This window comes from Zonotrichia leucophrys, chromosome 5 (genome assembly GCF_028769735.1).
Source record: "Zonotrichia leucophrys gambelii isolate GWCS_2022_RI chromosome 5, RI_Zleu_2.0, whole genome shotgun sequence".
In the NCBI taxonomy this organism is placed as follows: Eukaryota; Metazoa; Chordata; class Aves; order Passeriformes; family Passerellidae; genus Zonotrichia; species Zonotrichia leucophrys.
This window is the reverse complement of record NC_088175.1, coordinates 6,445,709-6,470,891: the sequence shown is the minus strand read 5'-3', so window position 1 is coordinate 6,470,891 and position 25,183 is coordinate 6,445,709. Positions and strand designations below refer to the sequence as shown.

The 25,183-nt window shown below is 37.2% G+C and overlaps 1 long non-coding RNA gene across 1 annotated transcript in view; it reads right to left on the bottom strand.

Annotated features, from left to right (window-relative positions):
- Positions 1-3,486: 3,486 nt before the first annotated feature.
- The window catches only part of LOC135448598 (uncharacterized), a 75,614-nt gene continuing 53,917 nt past the window's right edge, over positions 3,487-25,183 (bottom strand). Inside the window, exon 8 of the long non-coding RNA XR_010440515.1 lies at positions 3,487-3,552. This is a non-coding gene — a long non-coding RNA (uncharacterized LOC135448598). The remainder of the gene's footprint in view (positions 3,553-25,183) is intronic.

The following is a 25,183-nucleotide window of genomic DNA, read 5'->3' as shown; positions in this document are numbered from 1 at the left end:
TCTTTATTAAGCCATTCCCAGTGTGACTGATAAATGCCAACCCATATAAATGATGTTATGGTACTGGACTGTGGTTACCATATTCAACTGTGGACATACTAAAATTAGGCACTTGTCTTCCCCTTTAGTTACTTGAGTCATTCACAGCAATAAAATGAAGGCCACTTGTTTGGGTGCCTTTAGTTAAGTGACTAAATTGAGACCCCATGTGGCATACATATTACAAAATAACATTAGCTAGTTCCTTAATAGGCTCCCATGAAAGCAAATGGGAATTTAGCCATGGAATTCAAAGGGGACAGACTGCACCCAACTATTGGATTGTGTAATAGCTTTTATTTTGATGTTCAGTTGTTGGTACTTTTTCTCAGTAAAAAGATTAAAAACACAAGTTAATAAATCTTCTAATTAAACCACTTACCAATATTACAACATTAGTGTTGGGATAAGAACAAGCCAAAAGAAAGGCAATTATAAAATAGGAAAGGAAACAAGGGGAGAAAATGCGACAAGTAGGCGGACTCTGGCTTTGTCTGTCACTTTGGCTCCCTGTCTCTCTCCAAGGTGTCTTTTGAGGGACCAGGCGAGGCAGCACATTTCAAAGGTGTTGACAAGCCTGGCAGATCAGCCATTTGAATTTGTCCCTCAGCAACAATGCCAGGAGGCTGTAAATGCCTCAAACATGCTCTGCTTCATGATGATTCCAGGATTATGGATAGGTTTTCACTTGAAGTCCAGCATGAACTCCCTGCTAAGAGGCTCAAACTTCTTAGACAGTGAACACTTATGTCTACAAGACATAAGCCTAGCCTCTTTTCTAAGGTTAAAAGGGGCAGAAATCTTTTAAAAGTTGGGAAAGCAAAAAAGAGAAGCATGAAAGAGATACCACTCACACACTTTTCTTTCTGAACATACATCCTCAACAAAAGGATGTATGTTCAGAAATCCCTTCAACAGTTTGGAAGCCTTCCACCATTAATTTGGAGGCATGTTACAAGTTTTGTCCTAGTGCAGATGACAGACAGTTCCATACAATATAGAGCAATGATATTAATAAATTACATGGATTTTTAACAAAGGGTGAGATCATTTCCCAAAATGCCCCTTTGGTGCTTGAACAGCCCTCTCCCCACAAAGTAAATGGTCTCTCCTTTTACAACCTGAGCTCACGGTCAGATTACGAATGGAATCTGCAGTGGAATGGTATGTCTGGCAATGTCATGGACACTGATGGACAGCACCTGCCCCTCCAACCCCCTGAGACGCTATGAGGGCTCACACAGGCATGCTGCTCTCTGTATCACTTGAGGTGTGACCAGAAACACTTGACACTTCAGTCTCCTTTTCCTTATAGCCTGACTGCCCTGAGTTACTTGGTTTGCAGTGAAAAAACAGAAGGGACTAAAATGACTGAAAAACAGACTAGATTTTTTAATATCTTCATACACTAAAAAAGGGGGAAGGGGGTTTGCCTATATTTTCAGCATTACAAACCTGCAGAAGGAAAAATGAGACTGGCTCAAAACCAAAAACTTTTAATTTGTAGTTGTGAATATTGCACAGTTCGCTCTGAACCATCAAAATAAATGAAATTTTGTCATTGGTTTCACTGGAAACTGGCACCAAGCCTTCATTTGGTAATTTCAAGTCAGTTTTACAGCTGTGAGCCAATGCACAAAGCATATGGTTTCTGATGCGTTACAAGTTAGAACTGCCTAATGAACATCATCTTAGAAGATCACTTTCTTTTATGTATAATTTATTGTGTCTTCATCAGTGAAACCAATTCAAAGCACAAATGCAAAGGAAATATATTGGTGTTGAAGTTAGAACTACAACAGAATATACAGTAGTAAATGTGCAAAACATTTTATCTTTCTACAGTAGTTCCAATGGAAACCTTCAAAAAATTGAAGAGTCTGGTATAAACAAATACTGTCTCCTTTCAGCAGGCTTTGGAAAGCTAAAAAACCTGGGAAAATTAGTGTTTCAACTCATTTTTAGTTAAAAAAAAAAAAAGTCTAAAGCATCATCCCTTTCAGGATTCAACAAAATCAAAATAGATGTTTAGGTCAATAACTCAGGGGAAAAAATATTGCCACTCTGGACAGTATCAAGAGAATTAAAATTTTATACTACTCTTTTTCACTGCCACTTTGCTGTATTCCCAGCAAGTGCCAACACAGGAACCTCATCCAAATAATCAAAACCACTAATTGTTCTGGAATACATATGGCTGACTGATACTAAGAAATACTTTTTAATCTTATTATTTCTTTCATGGCCAAATTATTAACTTGCACTTTGCTACATATAATTCAGTTTGGGAATAAAATTCTCTCTGGATATAATATTTCCAAACTGCCGCCAAACTGGTCATTTAAAGTCATCTCACTGTTTAATCTGAGGAGAATTTAAAATAAACAGAGGGGGTTTTGTGTACATACAAGTATGGGTGGGGAGAGTAATATTAACAGAGTATTTCTTATCCTTCCTAGTTACGCTTCTTGTGTTTGTCTAAGCAGCTTCTTGCCAACCTTAAAATTCATTAATATGGGAAATACTGAGCTCATTGGCTGCAACACCTCCATTTTAGAAATCATATTACTACTATCCACCACATGTTCTGGCACAAACCCAGGTTCCTCTCTTCCTGTTCATTCTGCTTCTCCCTCAGCCTCATTAAAGCCTCACAAAACACCCTATGGAAACAAGAGATTCAGAAAAGTCATTTCAAGGATCGTGTCAAATGCTGCTGCTTCATGGCCAGAGCCACAGCAGGAAGGGACAGAACTCCATGGAGGCCATGAGGGATCTGAATGAGGACAGAGATGTTCCCACATGGAAGAGATTACAGAACTGGAGAAGGAAGCCAAGCAATTTGTTCATCTTTCACATGATCATGTATTTTGCATATGCTGTGCAGCAATTTACCTTTCAGTTGGGACCGGTTATGTTATGCTCAAATTCATCTTATGTAATGCTGATCAGTTAGACCACAGATGCTGATTTAAGTGGGCCTTTAGGAGCTGACCTTCTTGCTCTGAGTGATTACAGAACCAAGAGCAAAGTGTGCACCAGGGGTAAAATAAATCAAGAACTGAAGGACAGCAGTTCCTACAGGGCTCTACATGGACTCTTCATCCCGACTTCTCTTGTTTTCCTTTGCCCTCTGAGCAGATTTTTGATTACTGCAGCCAGTGTCCAGGTTTTCTTAGAGATCTGCCAGAAACAAGGGCTGGGGCATGCTTATTTCTGAGGGCAGATCCAAGAAAGGGGATACATTCAGACAGCTAGCAGGCACTAGCATCCAAGGGAATGAAAGAGGACATGGGGAAGGTTCATAAATCCATAGCTTTATAAACATAAATTGACCTGTCAGTAATTGTTCCTACAGACACAGAGACTTGGAATGGGGAGGGAGGTTAATGGGGTGAATGCACAGGTGGAAAAGGATTTGAATGTAGACAGAAATAAGGAACTTACAGATGAGCATCCAGGACACAGTGGAGGAGAAAGCTTCAAGACATCATCTCAGGAGTCTGGAGTGACCTGGCAAAGAAAAAGCATCAATAGCACTGGAGTACACTGATAATGAATGGAAAGGCCTTGGTACATAGAGGTCAGAGAAGATGAGATTGCTGGCTGGGTGATATCTGCTGGGATACAGGTTTGGGGGATTTAAGGATTTGGGAACTTGGATTGAGCTAGTAGAAGACCCTTGTGCAGTTTCCAAGTTTGGGATCAAGGATATAACCATAGCATGATGCTTTCACTGCAGTAAAACACTGCCACCCCTACTGATACCCAGTATTTCCCTCTTTATTCCTCTCCCAATGAGGAACTCTGCAAGCACATTTTCTCAAGACCTTTTTCACTGATGGAAATACAAGAGTTATAAATTACAGTAATAAGCAGAGTTTAAAACATCCAGAAATATGGAAAACCACTGAATATTTCCACAGAGTTGCACTGTGCCTGAGGAGTGTTATGAACCACTAAAAGAAAAATGGTCAGCATTGCAGTCATGGTCTCTACTTTCAGTGGAGTTGAAGCATTTGACATTCTAGCAGAAAAAAAATGGAAGACCTACAAAATCCTGAAAAAATGTTGAAAAGCACATTTTAACATTAGGAAAAGAATGAAAGGTTCAATGAGTGAGAGTTAGTCTGGGGAATCATTTTTGTCATTCAGGAGCTACCCAAATTCCCAATGCCAGACAATACATGGTATAAAAACTGCACAATGCTGTTACTACATGAGAGCTATAATTTATCCTGGATAAGTGTTAAACCATGAACCTGGTAGGTGGTAGGGGGAAAACAGCACCTTAGGCAAGAAGAAGGCAGTTTGCTGTACATGAAAGTTTGAGGCAGCTGCTTGACTTGAGGGAGCTCCTCCCAGAGGAAGAGCTTCTCAAGCAAAGGAAGGAATTGGACATCTCTGGGGGTGGGTGGTCACACATGGCACAGGTTTGTAAGAGATTACCGGGAGCAGGAGGGAATGTGGGTGCTGCAGGGGGAACTGAGCACTTGCTTGAACTGGAAGGATGAAAGGTTGCAAGGCTGCTTGGCCTGTGGTGCAAAGGTACAGGCCCATAGGTTTCCAGAGGGAACAGGACAGGTGAGTTGTGCTGATCTGCAGGAGTCTGGGGGTTGGAAACTCCCAGCTCTACAGAGACGGGGCAGCTGAGAGGTGCATCAATTTAAAAGATTTTATTCCATTATCAGTCTCATAGAAGGGTGAGACACAAGAGATGTAAAACTCAATGTCATTCTATCAGAATCCAATCTGTTTTCTGGATACAATACCTTATAAATTACAATACCTTATAAATGTTTTTCAGCCTATTAGCTTTTGCCACACAATTCTGCTAACACCTCTAACACCAATCATCCATTATTTAACTCCACGGGGTCATGCTACAATGCATCTTTCAAAGTTCTAATTTTTGTCGTCTTTTTGCAAAGCCATAGTTTGAAACTTGTTTTGAAACTTTGAAACTAGTTCAATCTCTCTCTCACAACAATGTCATCTCTATTCCATGGCCTTTCTAAGTCAGCACACATTATCTCAGAGTTTACATACAGATGTACAAGACTGTGTGAGCATTCAGTCAGGTTTTGAGAATCCTTTACAAATACATTTCTCACATTTGGGGACACGTGTTTGGTTCACAGCAAGTTCTAGTTCTATTTGTGTAACTGGGCCACCTGACTTTTGATATCAGCTCTGGCCTTTGAGCAACCTTTGAGCCCTGGCTGCTAAACATGGTAGTGAGTCCTTGGTGCAATCCAAAAAAGTAACGGTGCACGCTTGCCATAAGCATCATGTTCTGCCAACTTCTTGTACACTAGTGTCATTTCAGCATGGTGGGTGGTGGGAACTCAGTGAAACTTTTGGAATTAGAGATGTTTGAATTCAGAAATAAATCTGTTTCTCTTCTTTTTGTTCTCATCATTTTCAGCTAGATATAGATCTGTCTAGACAGAGTGATGCTATATTAATAACTCCATTATTATTGCTATAGCTAACAAAACATTCTAAGTGCTTTAAAAATAGTTCTCATTAGTGGGAAGAAATTTCATGTCCAAGATCTGGCTGAGATGTCCTTCTCATGCTGCCTAAGTAAAGGAAGGCAATGACTGTCCTCCCACTCCTCTCTGGATGTATCCTAGGAAAGCCCTTTAGAGTTTGTGATTTATTCCCACACCAGTAAGAATTAACAGCTTCTTCTTACAGCAGCTGGGCTTTTATTGTCAGTGTTCATTTTGAGGACAATTTTGTATTGTTTATTTTGTTTTGCTTCAGCTGAAAAAGCAACTGGCTATCAGATTCCAGAGCAAAACTAACTGTGGTGAGGAATTCTGAAAATACTACATAGGAATCCATTTGAATCAAATGGAGTTAGGAAAGCAGCATTTTTGTAGCCTACTTTTAGGATCTTGTAAAACATGCTCCATTCACATTCTGACAGCCTGGATGAAGGTATTAATTCAAGTTTAAATTCTGGTGGTGAAAGGTTAGCTGTTGTACATTCCCTTGAAATAGCCCAAGTATTCAGGTTGAACATCAGATTGTTTAAAAACTGCATCACTTTTATCAAAACACAAAAATCAAAGAACAATCATTTTTCTTCAAAATTGCATTAGTTTGTGTTTAAACTAGCTCATTTTATCCAAAATAAGGGAACAGAAAACTTGGAAGCAATATGAAGCAAGCTGATTTATGCTCAGATGTAATTGCAAAATCCATATTTGCCTTCATTCTCCATTCTTTCTCTAATACAGTTTTATGAAGCTTATCTTGCAATATAAAAACCCCAAATGTATCAATCTTCAGGAAGCTGCAGGTGACAGAAATGTCAGCTATTTATGCTGTATGAACTGAAATTTTCTGACTTTAGCTATTTTTTCTAGTGTAAAATATTACATTTATTTATTAATACCAGCTAGAAGACTGCTATATACTCTCAAAGAATAGAAATCTGGCCAAGGAATCCAGAATTTAAACTCTGGGTAGTGATATTGTTTGATTCAAGAGAACTACATAGGTGTATAGAAACTTCTTATGCAAAAATGTATGCAAAGAGGGTATTCAGCACTAGCAGTGTTGCATGTTCAAGCATTTAGTTGGAGATTTCAAAAGGAGCTTGGTGTAGTTTCTTCTGGTAGTATGTCCTGTGAGATGGACAAAAATTACACCATTCAAAATGTCTTTGAAACACTGCTCTGGGTATTTTACACACATTCCCAAGCCAATGTCAGTGTTAGGTATTAAACTAGCTGCTTGTGACACCTTCTGTACCTGGTTAAGAGAGACACGTTCCTCCAGCAGAAAAGAGAGTCAACACATGTGAGTTAGATTTTTGGATTGAATTCCTCCAGGAGAAATTTTTTCCACTTGACTCTTCAGGGAGAGTTTGGTACATACTTCCAACCTCCCAAAGTGAAGGACGTCATTAAGAGGCTTTGGGATGAAACAAGTATTATCACTCCTCTAAAATATTGCCATTCCAAAGAACTTGAGGTTTTCTGCCCCATGCTGCCACAGTTTCTACCAGCCAACTCTGCAGGGGCATGTCCGTAATCATACCAAGTCCCCAGCAAGCATTGTAACACTTATCTCAGGCTAATATCATGCTGATATCAAAAGCAAGTCTCTAAATTGCAGTTCATGTCATTGGTTAGCTATGGAAGTCAACAGAGATTTGTGATGTCTATCTGAACACTTAGCTAAATCCTGAGTATGAACGAGACAAAGCTGATAGAAAGTGAATTTAGAAGCCCAGCTCGTTATGAAAAGTCATGCTCAGCAATGATACAACTACTTCAAGACAAAGAGAAAAATCTATGCTTTTGCAACTGTTCTGGATTCATGCCCCAAGTTGTTGTTTGTTTCAAAGTTGTGTGGTTGCTTACACAAAGTGCTACTGAGCTGAGAAGCACCAAGCCCAGAATCTGTTGGATTCTGAGCTTGGATTGCTGACACAGTTAACAATCCAACTGCACCTGGGAACTTGGAAGTGTCATTTCCAAAGACCATACTTTAAGACAGACTTGTTTTGGTGGTTTTGTTATAATTTTCCTGCTTATTTGCTAAAAACTCCCATGGCACTGAAGAATTGCTACTGTGATGGAAGTAAGGCTCAGGTTCATTTTTCAGATACTATTAACCTGCTTTACCCTAAGTAAAAATGCATCAAATATTAAGTTTTCAATTAAAAATTTGTATATTTATAGTGGCACAGGTTATATTTTTAAAACAAAATGTTAATATTTTTGAAATTATAAGTTTTAAAAAAGAGAAATACAATTTATCGAGAAATAAAATTTATCAAAAAATACACTTTTAATTGATAAAGCTTATCACTTTCAGTTCAATCATTTCATAGTTTTTTTATTTTTCAATTACAGGAAGCTTGTTAATAACATCTAAATCATCAGAAATTCCACCCAATGCAGGCTAGACCCTTTCCCAGAAAAGATTCTGTCCAGATGCATTTTACATATGGTAAATTTACACATAGTCACTGTAAGAAAAATAATGTGCTGTCTTTTTCAATATATCGAAGTATATTGCAAATTAACAACTTAGTTTTTAAAATTAAAGGTAAAAGCACAGGAAAGGTGCTCTAAAGAACACCTGTCACTTTAGAAAACCTACAATAAAAATGCAATTTTTGTACCATAGCAACATTCAAGGAAACTACCAGGGGAGTGTTTTCAATCAAGGCATTTATTTCTGTCCACAGCTGTTCTGCATTTAGTTTTTTAGTTCATATTACTCCTATCTGTTTTTCCAGGGCTAATTCAAACTGAGAAAGAGCTATATGTCACTCACTAAGCAAGAGTATAATTAAAAGTCCTACTACTACAGCTGGTTTGAAACATTTGAGAGCTTGGGAATTGCAGGGAACTCATATTAAAAATAAAAAGGATGTAATCACAGCCTCCTGTGAAGTTTAATGGGAAAAAGTCATTTCATGATTGCAGTTGGTTTGAATGAAGCATATTTCTCTAATTATGTATATCATGTGTATACACATAAAGACTATAATCTATCTATATAATCAGGGTAATTTAAAATATTCCTGAATTTCAGGATTATAATTAATCTGGGAAAACTATTTACAAGTCATGAGATCATTTCATACCATGGTGTAAGGTAGATCTTTCTTAAACATGCATCCCAGTCACACACTAAATTATCCATTTCTGCACACTGTCCAGCCTTCTGGGTGGATGTAGGGAAATACAGTCATGTTGTAGCAGTTCCTTTTTTTAAAAACTGCACCAGTAAACCACATGGTTCATTGTTTGGCATGCCACTGCTGAGGATGCCTACACATTACTCTGTTTTTCACCATACTACTCTTTCTGGAAAAGTCACTCCAGACTGATGTCAGTTTGGATATATGAAGGCTGCAGACTCGTTCTAATTGTAGTACTAAAACAAGCTGTGCTGGTGCCAATACTTAACAAATTTCATTCCAATTCACAGCAATTTTTTGCTTACGTTTGAGCAAAATCAGTTCTGTCAGTTTTTGTCTTATTAGAAGAACTGTACTTTTCCCCTACAATTCTCACACTGAAATGCTTCAGGTGAAGCAGAAACCAGAACCATCAAATGGTAGCTGTTTTGTCAATCAGTGACTCAAGAAGCAACCCGAGACTGAACCTCACCAGCTTTATATTCCTAAACTAGAACCATTCTATATCAGCATGTTTAGACTACTAGCTCTTACAGTGTTGCTTTTTATAGGACTTTAGCAGATTAGGACAAATTTGATATTTCTTTTAAAAAGTTTCAATTAATAATGTTGCCATTAGGCAAATACACTTTAAAAATGTATTTGTTAAAAAGCCATCAAGTTTTCTATCTCCTTCTGTCTCTCTTCATCTCTCAATTAGAAGAACTTTGGAAACTTAAGAAAAAACCCTGACTCTACAAAGTTCTGATTGCCTCCTGCAAACGCAAAACCAACGGAAGGTAATCATGGTCAGTGCCTCTATAAACAGACTGACCTGCCAAATCAAGAGAAATACTGAGAAATATTGAGAAATCTAAAATATAAAAGAGCTAGTGGAAAACCTGGTTTATATTTAGCAGAAGCACTTTTAACACTTTGAGTTAAACTGTGGAACTGAGAGAGTAAGTGAAAATGTTTCTTTTATGCCAGCATGCAGGGTATGCAATTAAAATAATTTCTGCTGTCCAGAAGAGGGGACATAGAGTTCCTAATAGAAGCCAGGAGTATTCATAGTGCATTAACTTGAATCATGGAAGTTATTCTGAATGATACACTAACAACAGGAATGTTACATGCCTCAGCATTTTGGTCTACTTTGGATAAGGGTACAAAGGACATTGATTCAGGCCTGTCTTTACTATATACTTGATCAGAACTTATGAATATTTCTCTGATCACAAGGTTTCACAAGGTTTCCAATCTGATGCTTTATTCAGTGTTGTTTCAAAGTGCACAATGTCATTTTAATCAGTTGAGAACTGCTTAATTCACCCTCTAGTAATACCATTAAAATTTATTTCATTATTCATATTGGAATTATATGGTTGATTCATAGAATATGTTTTGCAGTCTTTTTTATTCTATATCTTTAAAAATGAAGTCCTAGATGTTTTCTTACTCTTAAGATTTAATTTCAGTTCACACTAGCATTTAACATTTCAGTGAGAAAAATATTTCTCAGAACAAGTGAAAGCACAAGATATTAAATTTGAGTATATTTCATCTGCTTTCTCTGCATCACTTCAGGTAGCTGCTTAGCCAAATACTATATAAATGCAGTGTGCTGAATTTACAAAGAGCTCTATTCAATGAAACAGCAGAATACCCTTTTGGCTTGCCCAACTAGATACATCTGGAAAAATGGCTGAATTTCACACTAAAAAAATCAGAAAAGTGAGCCCTTCCCTTGTTTTCCTTTACTTACTGAGAATAATATCATGTAGACAACTATAACCCAAAAAAGTATCATTTCACACACTGTTGGTGTTATTTTAAATACTTTTCTGAATAATATTTAAGAATTTAGTTCTTTTTTCAAATACACCTGACTTATTCCTGTTGTTATTCTGACTTTTCCAATGAATTATCTCCTCCAAAATCAAGGAGAGCCTCTTAGGTCAATTTTCAGTGTTTAATTTTGTATTTATTTACAGATACAGAACATAGACCTGCTATGTGTTTGTTTCCTCTCAAGCTGTTTTAGGCTAATTCTTTTCCCACCATGGGGCCACTCTGTCTTTATTTAACTTGGTTTTATTTAAATTTTGTCCTGTAACCTTTGCTATTTTTTTTTCTTAATAGAAAAAAGATGATGCACTATTAATGTGGCTAAATTTTCCATTTAAACAATTCTAACTTGGTGTGCTTCACTACTTAATATACTTGAGATTGCCTAAGATTTTCCCTCCATCAAGACCAAAGAGAAACATATTGGTAAAATGAGCAACTTAAAGATGACAAGCTTACTGTCAGTATTCTGCTCAGCATGTAAAGTTGGCAGCTGCTTAACACATATTCCAGTTTCATACTGATGGATGCTGGAAAATGCAGTATTTTTCTCTCTCAGCCTTTCCTAATTCACTCCATATGTAAGAAGGACTTACCTCATGCACCCAGATTTCTAGCACCCCCTCCCAAAGCAGGGACGGGGTCTCCAAAGCAAATAAATAAATAAATAAAAATGACCTTGGTGGTTTGTGGTTTTTATACACACTCTCAGTCACATACACTCAGAACCACTAAAAATCACAAACTCCCCAGAGAGCCAAGATTTAATTTGGATCACACGTTACAGGCCAGACTAGAGACTATCTTTACAATAACAATATTTACTTACATTCATCAACAGATGGTAAAACAGCATAGGGAGAAATGCTTGAAGAAAACTGAGCAGTTTTTCACAGAAATAATGGCCACACCATCTATAGATCATCAATAAAAACCAAATCAGATACGGATAGAATATTTAATTCTTGTCTAAGTTGGGTTTTCAAATTACATTATAGATCAGAAATTTCTTCCTTATGTGTCTAACTCAAAACTGAAAATCAAGTTTACATTATTGCTCTCTGGATTTTTGCCAATGCCCATCACAAGAGAGAAATCAGAAACAGCCTTAGGATGATATTTGACATTTGCAGCTGAAACCAGAACTTTTTAGAATTGTTTCCAAAAAGTTGACTTCACCTGCCATAGTTACATGTGGCCATACATAGAATTAAGAGAGAAGAACACAAATATCAAAGCATAACTTCCACAATTATTTAGTTGCTTTTTTATATACATCACTCTTCTTTGCAAGACTGCAAAGACTAATATAATTTCTACTTCAGCTCATTTCCTTCTCCCTAAAATAAGTATTATCACAAATTAATTTATTTTTTTATCCCTTTTCAAGAAGGCTGGTTCACACTGGGTTTTCCTCCCATATTATACTAATGTCATTTCTTCAAATCCTAGTGTATAATCTGTCAGTTCAATTTGGGCTTCCACTGAATTTTATACACTTTATACACTATCTGCCTCAAGTTAAAAAAATAAAAGTAACTCTCCTGCCACGCATGCACACTTTGCAAAATAGTGCTATGAAGAAAAGTATTCTTTTGTAACTTAGATTGTCTTGAATTCTAACAGTGTAACACAGCTCTCCCTCACTACCAGGAAGATGGATGAAGTCTAAGACTCCCCAAAAAAAGGTAAAGGAATAACTCAGAAAAGACAATTATTTATGTTGCTTGGAGAGAAAGGCTGCAGGAACTGGTGGTACAGGATTCACTGTTCATATAAAGGACAATTTGCTCATTAAATTACATCAGATGCCATTCAACTTAAATGCAGTCTGCAAAAGTCACCTGGAATTATTATGTATGATGCAGAAACCTTTACCATCAATCACATGCTGGAAAATTGTCTAGTGGCAATAACGCTGGCAGAAAAACATCTAACTATTTTTTATATTCTAGCATTTCATCCCTCAGACATAGAAGGTAGACTGCTCAAAGGGTGACACAAGACTTAGTGAAACCAGATGATCTTGCTAAAGAGACCAAATTTTTATGTATTTTACTTGCTGAAATATAATACATAAAACCCCAGTTTTTTTCCTGACATCAACTATAACAGTAATCTTCCTCATGACTCATCTGCCTATCCTAACCATGCTACTAAAAGACAATCTAGTTCTTTTGAATCAATGTTCCTTAGGACAATTTACTACAGATGTGGAAGGAAACCTCAGCCCAGCATGAAAACAAAGACTTGTTTAATAATTATTTTAAGCCTTCATGTGAAACTATAGAGTGAATTTGTTTTTACAACATGCAAAACTTCACTTGCAAGATATGCAAATGTTTCAATACATGCCCTCTGTCTGATCAAGTGCTCATTCAAATTATCAAGTAGTGAAAATTACATTTTAAAAAAGAGTAGCAAATGAAGACTGCTGTGGTCACTTTTGGAAGTTAAGGTGTGTGTTTACTTGGCAGTTTACCACAGTGCAGAGGAAACACTGCTGCTGGCAGCAAACTAAGATCCAGTTGCACAGTTTAGCTGCAGCAGCATGTTGTTCTGGGTAGCTCAATTTAAATAACTTTTGTAACTATGCTGTAGACATACCATACCTAAAAGTGAATTGTAAAAGGAGATGGAGAGTAAAAACCTTGTGTGATGTAATTCCTGAACCACTATATGTAAAAAATCCAGTGATGCATAAATATAAGACACACTTCTCTGTCTTTTCTTCCAAGGCTGTGAACAAGAAGACTATCTGGTTATGTACACAGGGTCTTCAAGGCAGAACAATAGTTTAGAGGCTCTTTCTTGCTGTTTTTTGGGGTTTTTTCCCATCACTAGTTATTTTTCCTGACATATTGGTTAGCTATCACCTATAGAAGCTTTTAACTACTAAAATACATTTTTTTTTAAAGCATTGGTATCTACAGTATCATAATATTCATCATTTTTTTGCTGTAAAAAGAAGTGTGCATTTGGTTATTCTGGGGCCATCCCAAGAAAGTACTGCTTGTCCTAACAAGCACTACTTTCCTACCCTGGCAACTTTGCAGGTACCAGCCACTAAACCAGCAAAACAAGGCACATTCACAACAATATGCAATTTTGGACCAGAACACTGTGCCCCAAGTGTAGATGACAGGGGTTCAATAGAAAACTAGACAAGTTCTTGGAAGAGAAATCCCCTGAGGCAAAGACACCTCAAACCCACATGATTATTTCTGGTTCAAGAAGTCCCTGACTTTCAAAGTGTTGCAGAACTGGGAAGCTGTTCTCAGGAAGTATCACTGCCTGCTTCCCTGCCCTTCCCTGCCTCTGAAAACATCAGTTTTTATGGCACTGGCAGGAACAGGATGGATTGTGAGCACCAGAGCCACTCCAGTGGAAACTCTCGGGAGCGTGTGCAGGTCAGCGCTGCCCGAGCTCCGCGCTTGCTTCAGTGAAAACTAAAGCACTGTTAAGAGAAAGCAACCTTTTGAGATTTATTGTGGACAGTAGCTGCTCAAAGAAGCTGTAAATTAGAAAATAAGCTTTTCTGGGCAGAAGACAGCTTTTCTGTTATGTGTTTGTCTGGTGCCCACAGAGAGTTCATATAATGAGGACAATAGGTTTACTGGGACAGTAAGTCCTGAACATTTCCAGTCACAGCTTCACTTAAAGGGCATTATGACCTCTCTTTCTGTAACACTTGTGGGATTATGTCACTATTCCTAGTTCCTGTGCCTTTTATATTTCTGTGACCATAACCCCATGCAGGAATTACAAGCCCATATTTGGGAATTAGTGTCCATGACTGCTACTATAAGAAATACAAAGCCCCCAAAAGACTAGTTTGTTAGCAAACAGAAATAAACTTCTTAGAGATTGAACCATAATTCGCTCCCATAAAATGTCTGCCATTGTCTTTTCAAAGAAACTGAAACAATAGACTAAACAAAGACAAGAGTTAACCAGAGTGTTTTTCATAGTTAAAAAGAACAAGAAGTGTAGCCGTAGATTCTTGCCAGCTTCTGTTGCCACTTAAATAGTACCAAAGATACAAGTATTTGGAAAAGGAAGGTTGACTATGAACCTGCCAAGCTGTAACAACAGTGCTCTTATCTGTGGTACAATAATATGAACAAATTAGTACAATAAAAATAGTTTATAAGGGCAAAAATATCAACTTGCCATAACAGTTAAGCTTTTTCTTCCTTTAAAAATTCCTAGTAAACAAAATATAAAGATGTTAAGATTTATTCTTTCCCTATTTTCTTTTGTACATCTGTTATCTTCTTGCAGCCAATTTTTTACTGAAAAGTTGATGTTTTGTTGAAGCAAATCCAGTAGCTGTACAGCTGTGCTGCTGTGCAGAACAGCAACCCATTACTCACCATCCCGAGAATCATGCAAAACTTGGGAAGAATAATTGGCTCTGAATTTCAAGGTTCTCCATATTTTCTTCCCTCTTACAGTATTCTAGAGATCAATGGGTAAAATACAACAGCCTTTTATAGTACATCATCTAGTCCTGCCATGAATGCAAGGTAGGTTCTTCCACCTCACACCATGGAGAAGTGGCTTTTCATTTAATTGGCATTTTCTAATTGCCAACAGCCTGGATATGAACAACCCACATGCCATAGCTGACATATTGCTAGTTGACATTCTAGCTTATCTCTTTCATATACATTCACCTTCAGGAAAAGAAATATGAAGGTCACCCATTTACAACAGCCAAATGGTGCAGTTTTTGACTTTTTTTAACCTTACACACAACCCAGTAAAACAGGGTGACCAGCTCTTTTTAATTTTACTAATAATGTTTCATATATTAAGTACAATTTTTTATCATATGGTAAAGTGTTTATATGTGTCCCCAATATCTAAATCTCAATTTTTACCAGCTCCTATGCAACTAAATCTAAAATAATAACATTTTCTAGCATCCCCTCACATAGAAGATAAGAATTTTTGATAATTCATGCTCCAAAATTTGTATTCCTGCTTGGTAATTTTTTCCTTGTCTTGACCAGCTTTTCTCTGTGTATTTCACAGCTGTAGTGGTCTGAGCAATGTCCGCTGGTGGAAAAATATGTGTGTGTCAAGTAGATATTGAAAAGGCTGCACTATTTATGTCAAATATATTTCTACTCCTCCAGAAGAAGTTGTTCCCCATAAATGTTTAGATATGAAAATATGGACTCTTCATTGCCACTGGTTAGGGAATGCAGAATCAAAGGACACATTCATATCTGCTAGAGTGTGGAATGAGTTTTAGTTGGTTACTGGTTCAGTTGGTTAACAGTTAAGGATTTCTACTTTCTTCCTTCCCAACCATCTCTGAGTATTGCAAACTTTGCTGACATGAAGTTTCAATGTACTGCTGTGCAAAAGCTCTCTGGGTTATCTCATGCTTCTGCTTATTAAAGAGGCCCACAGATGGATTTTAATGATCATCCTTTTGTTCTGTATATGAAACCAATGTTCTTTTCTAAAGAAAATAACACTGTGGAGATGAGGTATGTTCCAGTTAGTGCTAAATTAGAACCAAAGTATTCAAAAATGTCTGAGTGTTCCTGCCCTCAAGTGTTGGCAAACTCTGAAGAATACTTTTATGACTTGCTCATGTTGAGTGTTTCTTTAGGAGGAGATGTATAAACCAGCATTACATCAGGTTTAAAGGGCAGTAGGAAGAAGACATGGTTAGTGACAAGAAATAGCACACAAAACAGGTATATGAAATCCCATAAGCAAATCTTTCTTTTGTGGAACAAAATATTCTGACATCCAATCATCAGAAAGATATCAGTTCTGAAAGGCAATAAGCAGTGAAACACACTGGAGAAAATACACCAATCAGTGTGAAAATCATTTCCTCAGCGACATATCACCCTAACACAACCTTTCTTTTATCTGCTGCCTCCTTGACATTTCCTTCATTTTTCCTTTCATGCTATTCAGTCCCACAGTAATGGAATTACATTCAGCTTTCTCATTTGACTCACATCATTCTCATATATAATTTCTACAGAAGTATTATTTCCATTTCGTTAACACCATTCCCACCTCTCAATCTACCTCATTAGCTCCTCTTCATCACTTTGCATTTTTTGCACTAATTTCTGCTCTTTTATTTTGTATCTTCTTTTGTTTTCTATTTAAGCTCTTTTAACTACACCAAAGAAAGGATGTGGGACCATTTTTCACAACAAAGAACAGCTACCTCATTCTGCATCTGTGATTACATCCTGTCTTGCACTGCTGCATGTATCTGCCCAAGCACTCACACCCCTGATGTGCATTTGGGTGGTTGGAACCTGTCCTGCTCGGCATGTCTTCATCTCCTTCTCACAGTCATTTTCCAGAAAACTGTAGGCTCACTTTTCCACCCCAAAGCACAGTCTTTGCCAGCATCCTAATCACAATTAACCTGCTTCTTTAGCTAGAGTCACAGGTTTCCTGCACAGGCTTCTTTCCTTCATGTGATTGTATCAGTACTGGGCTTTTTCTCCGTGTTACAAGACAAGGCTCCATATTTTGCCTTTAAGCTAACAAGCTAGCATTCCATCAAAAATTTCACGAGGTGTCTGACAGGCCTTTACAGACATTTTTCCATGTACCACCACATGTATGGAAAGCCAACCTTCTTCTATGGATGCTTCATCAAATAACATGAGACAGGGAATATTTTAAAGGAACAGATTATCTGCAAAGCAAGTTCTAGAGGGTGGCATTAGTGTGAATACCTAAATATTTCTTGGGTTTTCTGTACTGAAACGTACAGGTGTAGCCACACTGGTACAGCTTCTGCTCCTAGTTATTAAAAAAGTAATGATTAGAGAAATGAGAAATTATGGAGAAACCTACTTTTATAGTTGGACATGCACAAGTGGATGTTAATTGGGAGGGAGTTTGATGGAAATAATAACCAGTTAATATGTCTCATATCCTAAATTCTAGGTCCTCATTGAAGGCAAGCCTTGCAAAGGGCCACCTAAAGTTTTACTCAGATTTTAACAAAATGAAGCAGGCAAAGACCAATCAGCTTGGAACTGCAAACCCACAACAGCTAATGCAATGTAGATACTTTTGTGAAAAAAACTGTCTGTATGTAGATATGCACAGTATTATACCACATGAAAAAATACACATGAATTTACTAACTTCAGGCCAACAATTATGTTGCTATTTTTAAAGAAGGTGATAATGATAGGATTGCATCAGCAATCAAACTGTTGTTAAACTGGTGGAAGAAATGCTGGGAAACTCCTAGTTCCCCTACAGAGTATTCATGTTTAGAATCCAGTACTTTGGACTCAAGTGTCTAATTAGAGAAAAGTAGGTTTAATCAAAGCTAGCTGAGGACTATGTCTCTATTAAATATAGACATGTAAATATGTGTAAACTTATAAAGATATGCATACCTACATAAATGTCACAGCAGTAGAGAAAGCAAAAACATAGGACATAAACTTCTTTTGCTTCTTTCTGCGACTTAACAAGAGTAAGACATTTAAAAATAATTTCATCTGCTTTATCCTATAGTTATCCCTCTTTAAAAAAAGAACTTGCTTCTATCTCAAATGGAAGAACTTGGCGAGAATTGCATCAATAGTACTGTTTGTTAAAGATGACTTCCACAAGGAAATTGCCTCCTATTTCCAGTGGAAAGAAAAATTTCTAGCGATACTGTTAAGGTACCAAGTACACTAAGTAGAGCAATATTCTGAATGTTTATAGGATCTGGAGTGAGGGAGATCTAGGGACACTTTACAGATAATTTATTTTTATTCACTTTATAACTTTTTCTATTCAAATACTAATCACAATAAATGTAATACACTACACAAAGAATTGCATATAGACTTGTAGTACTGCTAGTTTTGACCTGACTCTAATGTAAACACATGATTTCTCCAAAAGCAGAAGATGAAATAAGGCCACTTCAGATTGTATCTGCCTTCCTGACCTAATTAATTGGAGCAAGACCTCTTTTAAGCATTTTTAAAGACTTTCTCTTTAACCTGCAACATAAGTTGCACACACATGCATCTCCTTTCAATGTATATAATTTACTATTTGTGATGTCACAAGAGTGTTCCTACTCTATTCAGATTTTAAAGTACCATTAATGTGAGAAAAAAAACCTGCGCCTCTTTTATGCATGTCTTACCTTACAAAAATATAAAGAGGGTATAGTTCCCAATATTTGATGCTCCATGTTTTTGAAACTACAGCACTTAGCAATATTTTTGGCATTAAATTAAAACCACTAACAAATTGCTAGTGGTAAAACATTGCATGAACATTGTTTCTTGCAAAATATTGGAAATAACTATTGTAGCATTACTCAACAGTTAGGCAACCTCTGTTTACTGTAAGTATTAGCTCCTTGAACAACGTGTCCTGCATACGTAAATTCATTCCCTTTGGAACCGAACTCCCAACTCCTAAGACTTGGATCAAAAGAGTAATAATATATGAACAAGTCATCTTACTAACTGGTCTAATATCCATAGCTGGAGAAAACTGCTTACTTCAAATAAATAACTAAATAGAACATGGCTAAAGAAAACCATTATTATTTTTCAAATATTTCCCTGCAAAAATTTCATTTAATGAAAGGAAGGATAAAGGATACATTTCATTTAATGAAAAGCATTATTTTGTTTTTCCTCTTGTATGTACACCTGAGAATCAAACTGTGTAGCAAATTCTCTTTGGAAAAATAACTAGAGCACTGTCCATCCTACAGCCCAGAATCCCTTATTGGTCAATAAAGTTCCTTTTTCAGCAAAAGAGGATTAACATGTTCTCTTATCTGTCTCTATCTATGAAGGGAATAGGAAAAGTGAAAAATTTTAAGAATTTTCTCAATCATTAATAAGACTAGCAAAATGATGGAAATGTATAAACTCATTAAATTTATCTTCTTTTCCTCCACATATAGCTAGATCCAGAAAACTAAACATTGGCTTTTCTTGGAGGGCAGGATCAGAACTGATTGTTTTCATACTCTCCCTAACATACTTCTGAAGTATCATACTGTAAATGAAGACAGTCTTGATGTGTAACCTAAAGTCCAATTTCCTAGTTTTCCTCGCCCAGATTTTTTAGACTGTCCTCCTTGGATTTTGTAAACATGGAATGGAAGAAGCCTTCTGTATTGAAATGTTTCCAGTTCTAATCCATCCGTACAATGGAGCTAATATTGACTCTTGTCAGAGTTCCAAGAACATTTCTAATTATCCTATCACACTTTTTTCCAAATATATATTGTAACAAATAAAGAAGAAGTGGTGCCTTTTTATCCATGTCTTTGAGCTTTATCTTTTTTTTTCCCCCTTTAAATCATCATTATATATAACTTACTGATTCCAAAAACATCAGTCTTAGAGGAGAGCTTGTTATTTAATCACTTCTTCTGTGGTTGACAACTAACATACAGAAAATTAATTTAGATCCTGCATTAATCCCAGAGGCTTAACAAAACTGGAACTGGGGAAGGAGCACAACCATCTCCACCATACACTGAGAGGAAAGAATGTCACAACACATTTAGCACATACTATGCCAGCAGTAGTAAAGCAGAGATGAGAGTTAGCACCTGCTTAAGAGGAGAACAAGCATGCTAACACTGGGAGTCAGGGGAATTTCCCACTAAACTACAACATATAGAAAGTAGGTCACTTTTACTCTTTTGAGAATGATAAAAAGCAACAAAATTCTGAATTATATATGAACCATTACATTTAATTTTCTTCTTCTCCAGCAGCTCCCAGGAGTCTTGAAGACAGAAAAATCTGGATTTTACGACTCTGGCAATTATCTAAGTTAATGCCATAGAATTCTCCACAACCATTTTTATTATAGTTACAGATCTGTCAGCCTTTCTATTTCACTCCCCTTTACAATTCTTTCTGTACTGCTTGCTTCTGATTTAGTGCTTGCTATAAAAGTTTACTCCAGACATAACTTGGCACACAAACATCTTACAAACAGCCTTTACCTAAAATAAATCTTTACTATATCTGCAATTTAACTTATGTAGCTCTCTTGCCAGGTGCTATTGGCAGGAAACAAGGCCAAGTTGAAATGTCTGTGAGATCTTCTTCAACAAATGTGATTGGCTGAAGTGCCCCGCCCAGAAACCTGGGAAAACAAAATATCTTCCCTGAGTGACCCTAAAAGTCAATCATTTTCTATTCTGAAACATGGGGTCTATGGAAAAGAAGTAAAATTTGATGTGGGGAAAAGGAGAACTGCAGTTTGACAGCATACAAAAAAAAGCCCAGTGACATTTATAAATAGGAATACCTAATCTGTCTGATAGTAGAGTTGAATTTAGGGGTCACATTTTATTGAATATAACGTAGTAGGCTAAATGTAAAAAGCTGGTTACAACACTTACATGGAAGAGAAAAAACGCTGAAGGTCAGCACCCCAAACAGAGGCCTAGTAAAAGAACCAACCACTGCAATTTTCCTTAGGGACCAAGTTCAAACTCAGGGCAATGAATGTTGTTCAGTTCAGTTCACCAAGGACGAGAAAGGGCAAAAATACAGGCACAGATAGAGCAGGCAGCAGGAAAGCCCCAGAGACAACTAGAGAGTATGCAGGATGATTTTGATAAAGAAATGAAGCAAGAAAGAGGGGCTTAGGGTAGACAATTATCTGAGGAGACTGTTAAAGCAATGAGCCTCTCATGTTTACTTCTGACATTCAGGGAACTGGAAGTTAGTAAATATAGACAGAATTGCAACAAAGAATGATTACATTTCATCATAAATTTGTAAAAAACATTTCCCTCAGATATCAGCTAATCAGAATGGGCTAAAAAGAGTGAAAAACACTCAAAATAGCTCAACAGCCTTGCACCTGAATCCTACCTCTCCCAGTGCAAATCTCTCTGTAACAGCCCCTCCACCTGCTGAGCACCACATCACTGCCAGCACAGCACTGGGGTATAAAGGCATATTTTGGCAAGTCTATTCCCCCTGGAAATGCCTCCCTGACCTCATGTTGAAAGTGCTCCAAAATGAAGTCAGGAGAGAAGTCAGGGGCACTGGTGTATCACGGTTAGCTCAGGCCCCTCCATCCCTGTCAGCCACCAGGCCTCACTCACACTTTATTCATTCTTTGCAGCCTTTAAAAATTAATAGCACCAAAGGCCTTAAATGTAGTCTTTCCCATCTGGGAAAACTGGCTTGCCACAAGGCTTCAGTTCTGTTACAGTTCTCTCAATTTAAAGCCTTAAGAAATGCGTTGTTTTCTTATGTTACTACTCAGCATGTGGCATATGGAAGATGACAGCAGAGGTCGATCTTGTGAGTTCCATAACAATATAGAAAACACAATTTACAAAGAGACAAAATAAGGGTGAGAAACAAAGGAAATCATCAACATGGAGTGATGCCAGGTATGGTGGATTTCCAAACAAAATCTGTGTCCAAGCAGTAAAACTGAACACCAGAAGTAAGTCTCCCTGCAGAATTTATAATGGAAGGAGAAAAAAAAAATCATTGGTATAACACTAAGGGGCTATAATGGGGGGAAGATGATCAGGACAATCCTGCTGGAATAATGTCCCCCAAATGCTGGAACTGATCATCAACATATTCAAGGAGCCCAGTAGAAAGAACAGCAGACACAAAGGTGTTTTGTTTTGCCTTTACCTGAATAAGTAATTGCAAAAAAAAAAAAAAGTTTATACTACAGAGTTCTCATTCTTGGAACCCACAATTAATCTCAGAAAGAATGGAAGCAAATAAATCTAACATTTTTAAAGCAACAGACCCAGTCTAAACATGACACTCATCGAAAGAGCAACAGAAGTGATCAGTGAAAGAAATATAATGATAATGTATTGATACAGAACTAAGCAAACAGTATGGAGCGTGCAGGTGCCATGTATTGTAGATGCCATCTAACACATATGCTCCAGACTGCAATTTGACAGAAAAATTAATGGCCAACCTATAAACTGCAGTGACAGAAACAGAGGAAGCAGAAACGAGGTATCTCCATACACCACTGACATGCCAGGAAAAACAACCACAAGCATCTATTCTTGCTGCTTCTGAGACCATTTGGAAAGATTTCCACTGAAGGGAAAGCAATCTGCAGCATCAGTTAGCAGATGCAGAGATTCTTTATGTACATTTATTACAGAAAAAGGCAGACAGACGCTCAGCTGCCATTTTTGCTCATATTATTAAGTCAGCAATAGATCTAAATCAAACTAGATGGCAGAGCCACCTTTACTTCAACTTCAGCCACATCATGAATTAGCAAAATCAGGTGCTGATGAGGTGTTATGAAAATGTTTCAAGACCAATAGGCCAAAATAAGCTGCTGATAAGAAGCTCATGAAACAAGTGATAATAATTCTTGGATTCAGTAGCAGATGACAAGATTGGATTTTATTTAAAAGGGACCATAATCCCTTTGGATTCAGCAGCTGACACCAGGAAATTGATAAATACTTCACAACTGAGAACAGGCATGCCAAACATAATTCAGGAAGCACAGCTCTTGCCAGAGATAAATTCTGGTTCTGAGTATATACAATGCAGCATGAGGTGTGCAGAAATGACTGTGATCTTTGTAACAGAAGGAGACTGAACATTTCATCAACCCCAGCTTCAACTGGGAACAGACCAGATCAAACCTACCCAGTTTCACTGAGGAAACCCCATGGTCCAACTACACCATGCAATTTCTCCAAGAAAGACCACCAGAAGGACACAGACAAAAAGTTTGATTTGGAAACTGAAAGCCTGGCACAACTAGCAGACTGTTATCAAACTGCTAGTATGTCAAATCTTTTCCTGCTTAGTCCTTAAACACCACATTTAAAAATTTTATTATGCAGCTATCATAGTCACAATGATAACATTAAAAGAAAGACCTTTATGTTATGCATGTCCCCAAAAGAAAGGACTTTCAGACATCAACATGTACCACACAACTCACGATGAAGATACCTCTGAAATCTTAAACTTGTTCAGCCTTCTTTAATTTGGTAATATTTTAACACCTACTGTTTATTAATATCGTGTTTATATTTTAAAATCCTCTTTCTTATACAAACACTTTATTCTTGTCTTCAATCAGTACCTGTATAAGACAGGAAGGAGGAGCAACATAACTTTACTAAAGGTAGAAGAATATAGGAAAGGATCAGAATATGAAGCTCTGGTCCATTTTCCTCACTTAATTAGCTGTGGCTGATGACCACCATATGAAATCATCCCATAATTCACTTACAGTTTAACTCTTGCTCAAATATTACTTAAGTAGCACCCAATTATTATACCAGTCAAGCTCCACAAGTGATATTGTATATTACAAACAGACCAGATTTGCCAGATCACAAGCTCTGAAAGAAACTCCAGTTTTATCCCAACAGCCTCAGAGGTTTTGCAGATTAGTAATAAATGCATATTATACAGAATATTTTCTTCTGTAGAATTGCAGTAGCTCTTCACCATAAACTATAACTTTGAATACTAAACGTGATATTTGCACACTAAAGTGATCGTTTTTTCTTTTGCTTCTCAATGCAACTCTAGCTAATATGCCAAAAGGAAGATAGGAGTTGTCCTATCTTAGGAAGCAAATACACAACCCAGAACAGTGCAAAATGAGGTGCAACACTTCTCTCCAAGCACATTCCACTGGCATTTTACTTGTGAGTTCTTGGGTTCAAATGATACTTCCTTTAAAGTAATATGGTGTATACTTCTGGTGATAGACTTTCATTAGCTTCATGGACTGAAGAAGCCCAATATATATTAGCAGTTTAAAATTAGTAATAGCAGTTCTGCCTTCTTTCAATCTGCTGAAAACTGTATAAAGGTCACAGCACTGCTGATGCCCACATTTTTTCTGTTTTACACAACTGAGTAGATGAAGTGACTCATGACAGCCAAATTCTGAGATCAGGCCCTAAGCAATGATGACATCAGATGCTGCCAAAAGACATTTGATTCCTCTATTGTGAAATGCCAGCTTGGTACTGGGACATGGTGAGAAGCCAACTCTAGTTCAGAAAATTCTATAGTGAGCTATTGTTTGATACTAAATACAAGATCATCACTCCTGCTGCTGCTGCAAGTCACAGGGCATCCAAGGACATGTCTAACAATATTGCACTTTCTAATGTGTTTGCAAAATACAGCAACAAAGCTTCCTGCACCCAGACTATACAGAGTGTCTGTGAGAGAATGGAGACAAGGACTTGATGGCTGGAGTACAAATTAAGAAGCTGAAGCTAATAAAGCTAATGAAATGAAGCTAATAAAGCTAATGAAAGCCTATCACCAGCAGTATACAGCACATTGCTTCAAAGGGGATCTTATTTCCTACAAGTTTCTCTGCACCTGACATTTTGCAAACTCTTTTGATTTATTTATGAGCCACACAGTATTTTTATTAGGTTTTTCATGCAACTAAAAGAACCAAATATTCCTCCAAGTATGGCTCTCTGATACTATTTTAAATGCCTAAACAGAACTATTGCTGATTTCAGCCAGTGAGGGTCCTGTCCTAAAGCATGAGTGATGGTACTGTGGTAAATTTACTATAATCACAGCAAAAGCAGAAAAAGAAAACTGAGAGAGCAGCTCCTTAAACCTGAGTAGTCTTACTTGTGGG